A 10,086-nucleotide genomic window follows, 5' to 3' on the forward strand; every position below is an offset into this window, starting at 1 on the left:
ATTCTGAATTATGAATATGATGCTTCGTGAAAGTTGTTTCATTTCATTTCATAATTCATTTTATAACATTTCATTTCATGTTAGATATTATTTCTTGTAATGGTTAAACTTTAAACTTTAAACTTAGCTTACAAGTACAACTTTGGTGATCAATTTTGAAAGCTTGAAGTTGAAACTTTAAGATTGATGAATCATGATTCACGAGACTCAAGATGTTGTATGTTACTAACTTGTGTACGTGGTTGATGAAGATTATAACTTCTAGATGATTGATGTTATATGGTTGATGGTTCAATGATCAATCTATGTTTTTTTTATGTTTTTTATATCTAATTTATCATTCTACATGTTTTTGTCGACATATATGTCTCAAAATATAAAAATATATATATTATATAAAAATCGCTCCAAGATTCTCTCCCAAACCGGGAGCTTTTGAAAATGTCGCTCCCGCTCCCAAGTAACACTGGGTTCTGCAATGTTGATGGCGGTCTTGAACTTGTCTGAGTAATCATATGTTGAAAGAAAGATGGCACCACTAACAGGCACAGCAAGAACATTTATCAATGGCTTGCCTTCTACATTTGTCCATCCATCAGATACAATGGACACCCCATGGTCAGTCCAAGAACTTGTCATTCTATTCAAAGAATGTGATATTTTTGCTTTTTCATGATCAAGTCCAACGGTTCTTGCCTTGTCATACCCAGGGCTCTTGTATCCTTTAGGGGCATCATTTATGGAAGAAACCATTTCGTGCCTATAAGGTGAGTGAAGAACATTTAATGGTATCCCACACGCATAGAGAAACCTGTAAACTTTTGAATCCACATCATTCCTACACCCTTCATCAAGGAAATCAGATATGGTTCTATGCCTTAAACCTGGTGACCTTGTGCCTCCATATCCACTGCCTTGGGGGATGCTGAAGGAGTTCTTTGTGCATGTGATTGTGAGCTTGGTTCAAAGAAACCCTTTGGTTTTTTAGATTTGTATTGGGCTTCCTCCTCTTCCCTTATGTATTTGGCTCTATCTGCTACTGACACACCTGTACAAGTGTTGATTCGTATTTGTTTATCTCCATCCCATGGCATTTTCCCGCAGAGGTGTTTTCGGGCACGGGTGTATGAACCTGTGTAATTATTGTTGCAATGGGGGCAATGAAATTTAGTGGTTCCACCCCCTTTCCCTGCTTCAAGCCTGTTAACATATTTCCACAATGGGGTTTGGTCCTGTTTAGTTTTTTGGGTTGACTCATGTTCACTCTCCTCCAGTGCCTCCTCACCGGGATTTTCATCAAATCCACTATGTCCCCCTTCTTCATTTTCAATTTCAACCCTCCTTTTTCTACTCTCCAGCACCATAATAACCAAAAAAGGAACCAAGAAGAAGAAAATGCCAAGAAATATAACCATGATGTTTGAAATTTGAAGTTTTGAATCTATAAAATTTTAAAAAATGGAATGGGAATGGAAATGGGAAATAGAGAAAAATTTATTTATTGATTTAGGAATAAACATTAAAAAAATTGCTACACTCTATTCAATATTGTAGAGCCTACCTCGTTGGCGTCCAATCTCGCCTTTCTCCTTGCTTTCTCTTACTCTCTCACTCTCTTGCTCCTTGCTCTCTCTTGCTCTCTCCTTGCTCCTCACTCTCTCCTTGCTCTTCACTCCCTCTCTCAATCTCAATCTCTCTCTCACTCTCACTCTCACAATGATGAAATGAAATGAGGGAGGGTCTATTTAACCCTGCCTCCCTCACTTTATTTCCACAAAAACTTTTTTTTCCCGCCGAAAATTTTTTTCCACGCGTTCCGCTCCCGTCGGTCACTCTCGTCGCTCTGGGAACGATTTTTATAACCCGTTCCCTAACTGCTCCCGGGTTATAAAAATTGCTCCCAGAGCGACGCTCCCTGCTTCGCTCCGAAAATAGGCAGGGAGCACAATTTTTTTTACTGCAGTGCACTCCCGAGTCACTCTCGCTCGAAGCGCAGATTGGGAGCGGGATCGGGTGGGGGGGGGCGCTCCCCCGCAACACTGGGATATAATCATGAGCCTACTTTGATCATATGTTGTCTTCTCTCTATATTATAATGCTTTGTGTTTGTAAACATGAATGAATATCTTAAAAATTGTGTTTTTTATAATAATAAAAAATATTTAATGTAATCTTTACAAAGACCGAGTCATTGAAATCAACTAGGTCGAGTTAATACAGAGTCGGAGTCGACCCTCGACTGGTTCCTATTCGGAGATAGAGTTTTAAAACTATGGTTTTTGGGTCCTATATTTCTGACTTTGATCTAATTCTATGAGAAGAGAAACTGGTTGGGTTTTCCCCCTTGTGGGGTTTTGCCCTGGCTTGGAGTCTACATCTTTGTGTTCATTGTCTTTTGTGATCTTCATGTTTTATATTTTTGGTAATTTTTCGATGAAGAGAACATAATAAAATAAATAAGAAGCCAACAAAATTCACAAGCAATTATCAAGTTAAGAGAAATCACCCTAATCTACATACATTGATTTCTCAACAAGTGGAAGAATAGAGCTAGTATATAAACCACCCATGCTTGATCATGTTGAAAATTGGCAAGTTTTCGACAATGATGCTCAAATAATTTGATTCATGAACTATGCTCAAGAATTCAAGGAAAATGAAATTGATTGGAGGAACACGGATCCAATTCATCAATTGCGTACTAGACCAATAATATTGGAAGTAACCTTTAACAGGATGAATTTAAGGATAAAATAGAAACTATTCAGCTAGATGAATGTAGGGACAATAGCGTTGGAATTTCTAAGTTTAACCCGTTAGAAATTCTCCCTGTACTATCTGGTTTATTTCTTCCTACTTGTTAAGTTATTTACCATGTAAATACTAAAAATAAACACAAGTACGGTATCAACATCTACAGATCATCAACTAAAAGAAAAGAAGCACACAAGTGACGCCATTATTTTTAGACCAATGTCACTGGGAAAACCCAATGCGGGAAAACCGGTGCAGCTATTCAGAGGGTTATATTATTATGCAATTTATCAGAATACAACTGGGTGCCTAAACCGGCTCACCCGACAGAAAAATATACAGCAACAATACCTCTATATCCGGAAACAGGTATTCAAAAAAACCTATCCCACGAAACCCTCTTCGGCACAACTGAAGCTCAGCGCTGGCTCTTCTGGCCTCTATGTCAGTGTCCTGCTGACCTGCGTCAGCCCCAAGACTCTCTGCGTCAGCGCTCTAAGGCACTGTGCAGCCTCTGGAAGCCTCTGCATCACTCCCTCTGCCCTCTACGTGGATGACGCAGTCTCTCTAGGCTCTGCACTTCTGTGCTGGTCTCCCAGTATTGTCCTTGCCTCTCTGCGTCGTACTCACTGCCCCTCGTTGTTGATCACTGATTCACTTTTGCTTAGCAACCCCGCTCTAGCAAAATGAATGACTAATCACTCTGGTGTATTCTCCAACTGACCCTCAAGCCTCCTCTTATACTTTTCTCGTTGGTCCATCAACGGTCGAGATTAAATCTCTAATCAACGGCTAAGATTAGATTTGGCTTGATCCATGACTTTTGGAACCTTCTAACCCAGTTTTATATTAATACCCATTAATATTTTATTTTTCCTAAGTTTAGACTTAAGAACTCCATTAAAAATATTAATTATTTTAATATCTCCCAAACCAGTTAGAATCTGCCCAAACCATTTCTGGGTCTTGGAGATCTCATGTGCTTTAGCCTCTCCACCAATTTTCATGGCTAGAGCACATTTGATGCTACCCCAAATCAACAAATAGATGGCCCAAAGACTATCAAGATTTGATCAGGGATCATACCTAAAGAAAAACAAAGAATTAAAGACTTGGTTACTGAATAGAGATATGTTTGCATGGTCATATGATGACCATAAAGCATATAGAAAAAATGTGTTTGTGTGGTCATATGATGACCTTAAAGCATATAAAGAGAATGTCATCCAACATATAGTTCCTCTGATTAAGGATGCCAAACCTTTATGACATAAATTGAGACAAATTGACCCAAAGCTAGCACCATTGGTAAATAAGAATTGGATAAGCTACTCAATGCAAGTATTATAGCTCCAACGAGACACAACATGTTTATCTAACCTAGTGGTGGTTAGAAAACAAGGTAAATTAGATTGTGTGTGGATTTCAGAAACTTAAACATTACATCTATAAAGGACAATTGTCCTCTGCCTAATATAAAAATGTTGTTACAAAGGATTATAGGGTCAAAGATGTTGTCTTTCTCGAATGGCAGTTCAGGGTACAACCAAGTATTCTTGAGTGAGGAAGACAAATCAAATATGGCTTTCACCACGCATTAAGGCACATTTACAATAGGATGCCATTTGGGCTACTCAACGTAGGTGCTACTTTATAGAGAGCAATGGCTTATGCCTTCAAAGACATTCTTAGGAGGATAATAGAGATTGGCCAAAATGATCTTATTGTTTTCTCAAAAGACAGAAAGGATCATATTGGTCATCTCAAGCAAGATTTTGAATGATGTAGAACATATGGGGTAGCACTTAATCCCAAGAAAACGGTCCTAAGAATATAGAAGGTACGTTATTGGGTCACATTATATCAAAGAAAGCAACAAAGGTGGACCAAGAAAGGATCAAGGCCATTCAACAGATTGAGCTACCATGAAACAAAAAGGAGCTACAATCCTTCTTTGGAAAAGTAAATTTTAGAAGGAGCTTCATATTAAATGTTGCAAAAGTCACTAAACCCCTTAACAAATTATTGAAGAAGCTTGAAGTATTCAAATGGGATGCAGCAAGTCGCACAACATTTCACAATGTCAAAGAAGCTTTTGTAAATACTTTGGTACTGGTAAGCCCAAAGTTTTTTAAGGAATTTTTTATTTTTTCACTTGCTTCTAATGATACTATTATAAGTGTGTTGCTTCAAAAGTATGAACAGGGACAAGAACAACCCATTGCCTTCATGAGTAAAATGTTAGGGGACTCGGTGTTAAACTATGCCAGCATAGAGAAATAGGCATACACTTTATAGTGAAATCATGAAATCATCTTAGGATTTATGTTGGATACTCAAAGGTATATAAAGATATATCATCAAAACAAGATTTCCTTGGAACAAGGGGCGAATGGGTTTCCAAAATTTAGGAGTATGATATTAAGATCAATCCAACCAAGGTATTCAAAGGACAAGGATTAGCTAAACTCAAACGCAAAAAGAAATGAAGAAGCCTTGGGGCTTAAGGAAGAACCTTGCCCCATGATTAATGAAGTAACACATGAGTTGGAACAACAAGATTAGTATTCAGATGTAATTTTCTATCGCAAGAATATGACTAGTCCTAATCACAAGGAGAGATTTTACGCTAAAGGCTTCAAAATATTGCCTTAATAATCATGGTCTTAAAAGAAGGAATCTTGATGGCTTAGTATTCAATTGTGTTAGTATGTTAGTCCAAAGGAGGAAAAGACATTGATAACAAAATTTCATCAAGGATTATGTGGTGGTCACCATGCAACAAGGACTATTGTTGAAGAAAAAGGTACCAAGGAGGTGTTTCCTAGCGCATTTGCCTTTTTGCCTAGGAAAACACTTTAAAACACCATTTTAGCATGTGATAAAGTCACTTTATAAAGTACTACGTACTTTCTAATATTAAAGTCACTTTATGTTTAAAGTTGACTTTATGAGGAGAAAAAGTACAAGGTACAAATATAAAGTTATAAAGTGACTAGGAGTCATTAATGAGGGGAACCACATAAAAAGGGGGTCAAGTGAAAGAATGATCTCCGCCATTGATCTAGAGGGCTGAGATCTAATATCAGCCCTTGATCAAAAAGGGTTATGGTTTCCTCTCTAATGAGAGCTAAAATGGGAGAAAAGGGAGAAAACTCTCTCATTCTTCATGTGCATTTTGAGAGGAGAATGAGAGCAAAGGAAGAGGAGGAGAATATCTGAAGGAGAAGGGTTTCTACAGCAGAGAAATCGTTTTCCACAGAAGGCACAAATTCCTAGGAGGCCGAGTTCAAGCCAAAGGAAGTAGCACGAATCTCCAGTAGATAAACAGTATACTTCAGCACACAGTTCAAGGTTGAAGGAGGGACTGTTTGTGAAGATAATTTGTGGCAGAGAAGTGTCTAACAGGATGCACACATTCCTAGGCAGCGTGTCTCCTCTCTGCACACAATTCAAGGCATGTTCCTATAGCAGCCAGCACAAATTTTGGGACTGTACTTGACTGACAGGAAGCACAGAAATCAAGGAGATAAATGCAGGCCTGTTGATGCTGATTTCAAGGAGGTCTGAGCATTAATTGGAGGTTTGACTGGCCCAAGTTACAAGGCAGTCAAAGTCAGATTTGTAGCCCAAAATTCCAGGAAAGACAGTCAGTCAGAGGCTTGATTTTCTAGGAAGTAAAGGCTGAACAGAGGTCTGAGATTTTTTAACAGAGAAGCACCGTCTGTGACCCAGAAATCAAGGAGGACTGACAGTGGCACTCTTTCCAAGGGAGAGATAAGTAAAATTTGTTATAATTATCTCTGTTATGATTTTCTTGAGAAACAAATAATAAATCCTCCTTAGTACTGGTTTTCCCCATTGTGGCATTTTTCCAGGGTCAAGTTAGACCAAAAATCTGTGTATGCTTGTGTCTTCATTCTCTTGTCAACTGGAAAAGCAAAGAAGTAGAGTAGTCCTGAATGTTTCAAAATAATTTGTATTTGAAGTTACATATCAGCTAACTTGTGGGGCAGTGGATGCAAAAACCCTGAAACTAGGAGGCAAAACAAGATTTGGAAATTTCTACAACTACCACTATTGGCCACGAATTTACACAGTTGTCAACAGATTTGTCAGGGAATGTCAACTATGCCAATTCTTCACAGGAAAGTAGAAGCTAGTAGCATTGCCTTTATAACAAGTGGTAGTAGAAGTGCCTTTCCAGCAATGGGGCTTGGACTTCATAGAAGAACTTAAGGATAGCTTAAAATATGGCCATAAGTGGATTCTCACAGCTATAGATTACTTTACTAGATGGGTGGAGGCCATAACCGCCAATAAGTCAATTGATATTGTCGTAATGGATTTCCTAGAGGATAAAATCATCACAACATTCAGTGTGCCTATGAAGATTACAACTGACAATGCCAAAGTATTTAGTTCAACAACTTTATCAACCTTTTGCTCAACTATTTCATTGTTTTATCACATTACTCTAATTACTATGCCCAGGGAAATGGATTAGCCGAGTCTAGTAACAAAAATCATATGAACATCATTATGAAGACGGTCAGCAACAACAAAAAGAATTGGGATAGCAAATTGAAGCATGCTTTGAGGGCTGATCAGATGACGAAGAAGGATTCCACAAGTAAGACCCATTTTAACTTGTATATGGGATGAATGTTACCTTGCTTATCCATTTGAAACTCGCAGTATACAAGATATTGCTGCAGTTTTCCACATATTCAAAGGCTATGCTGGATAGGATCAACCAATTGGCTGAACTAGATCAAACAAGTAGGCATGCATATGGTCATCATTTTCAGAGCCAGGTGAAGACGAAGAGGAAGTTTGACAAGGGAACTCGTCAGCGTGAATTCCAAAAGGGGGATTTGGTGCTACTACGGATTAAGGCAGGCAAGAATCCAGGAAATCATAGCAATTTTGAAAGCTTTTGGCTGGGATAGTACCAAATTGAGGAACCTGCAAGCAACGATACTTTCTATTTATGCCACTTCAACAGAGAAAGGCTGCCTTTGCCCATAAATGGGAAAATTCTCAAACTATATTATCAAAGTGATATTTGATGCTACTAGGGGCATTCTTGTACCTTGGTAGTTTCTATTTACAAATTTTGGTTTATGATTTCAGTTTAGTAAATGTTGCCTAGATTAGCATAGAATGTAATAAGCTCTCAACCATAAGTATTAGATTACTTTAGTTGCTTTAAAATTTTATTGCATTTCCTTTCTTAGTGTAGTTATGTAATTTGATTTCATTGAATTTCATGTCAATTTCCTTACAATATATATGTATTTCCATTTTAATTTCTCTCTGTAAGGAAGGGATAACCTTTGTAAGTGGATTGAGCCTTTTCAAGTGCTAGTCGTTGATTTTTCTAATCAAGCCGTGAACATCCAAAGCAAATCATAACCTTGTGGGGCAAGTTTAACTCATTACAAGAAAGCCATATGGCACATGTGGGGTAGAGGGGGTCAAAAAAATAGACTGTGGGGTCATCCACGTCATGTCCGGCCAATTGTAGCACGCATTAAAATGATCGAGACCACACATGAATTTTATTCGATGGTTGTAGCAACCAAAGGGTAGTCGTAGCATGATGAATGTGGGTCATAAGAAGTATACGAGGGTCGGCCCAGTTGACAATGGATATACTTAAGTATTAAATAATGTTTTATGAACAAATAAAGAGTCATAGCATTTCCAACAAGCTGTAATCTTTTCAGAACAGTTGTTGGTTAATTGGTCCCAGGTGGGAGTACTTCCAGTGCCACACGGGTGGTCAAAGCACATTTTATTGGGCCAAATCTTCATCAAAGCAAGTCATTGAGTTATCTTTGGATATTATTGGTCAAATCAAGCTAAGTCAACCAACTTGTTGGTAATATTTTAATGCAGAGAATTATATTTTAATTGACTTAGTCTCCAGCTTGTGGATGACAAGTCAACAATTATTATTTTATGGTAGGGGGGGACTAATCGTTATCTAGGCATTACAAAGAAGATTATAAAGGCTAGATCCTCCTCCCATTTGGTTGTTGCTGAACTGTGAGATCATTTTATGCCATAATAAAAAAAAATCACGTCTATTTTCTCAATTTTGTGCTATAACATTTATTTTCATAGAATAGACACAGGTGCTCCTGGTTACCACAGGGCTACTAGGCCAATCCATTGAGAGGCTACAAGTCACGTGGAAGGGGAGATCTAGGCCCAAGCCTTCAACTCACCCTTTGCTAGTGCTAAAGGTCTTCAAACCCAGTGGCTGGACAAATCCTTTTCAAGGGTATTTTCAGCAAGGGTGAGATCCAATTAGTTCAGTGGTTTGAAAAATCTCAAATGAGTAAAGCTTCATAGTGGAATTGGGTAGTTTCTGTTGACATTCTAGGCTACATTGGGTGAGATAGTCTCTTAACTCCCACCTCAATTCCTAGTCTAAAGGAAAGTTCCTTTAGAGGGGGTTGTGATTGCAATCTGACATGTGGAAGATAAACAAGGTAAAGGTAAGCCTCACTATAGCAACCACATGTATTTAAAAATATCAATCTCTTTACTTCTCTATCATATAAAAATCGAAAATACAAAAATAGAATAAAATCCTAGCTTGTGCATAAATTTAGATCTTGATAACTAGTAGATCTTGAGAATTTAACTATTAAATATATTCAATACCTCAAGATAATTTACCCACTCATTTTCTGTGTTAATATTTTATATTTCACAAGGGTAATTATGCAATGTGAAGTTTTTGCAGATCTGCAATTTATTACAGCAATTTCTCCAGCAGATCCGACAATTTACTATACAAAGGGGGCATAAACCAGTAAGTGATCATCCCTAAAACCCTTTATGTTATTTAAGATTCAATATTATTGCATCGTCTTTGAATTTCTGGGATAAAAACAAGTGATTTCCAGCCATTAGAGGGTTATTCGGCTTGCTGGAAATTTTTCTAGGTTTTAACTTAGTGGAGAATTTAACCCCAAATCACTACAAGTGATTTCCAACTTGTTGGGAATCCGTTCATACTTGCAGATCTAAGGTTTTGGGCTGCCAATACTTGTTGCCCAAACCTATTCACCCATAGATCCACAAATGTAAGGTGCTTCTACCTTTGAGGGTGGCCCGAAAGGGCAATTAGCTTGTTGTTTTTTGCATTTTTTCTGCAGATTTGAAGCTACAGGACAAGGAAATTAACAAAATACAGCCACTTATCCAAGCATAGAAGAAAGAAAACATCATATACTTGGGGTATGGGGATTTATCACTCTTTCTTTCTATTCATTTAGAGGTAAAAACATTTAGTTTGAGTGATTTTATTTGTTG

This window comes from Pinus tabuliformis, chromosome 4_2 (genome assembly GCF_031772625.1).
Source record: "Pinus tabuliformis cultivar Carrire ecotype Pingquan chromosome 4_2, CPIR1, whole genome shotgun sequence".
Lineage (NCBI taxonomy): Eukaryota > Viridiplantae > Streptophyta > Pinopsida > Pinales > Pinaceae > Pinus > Pinus tabuliformis.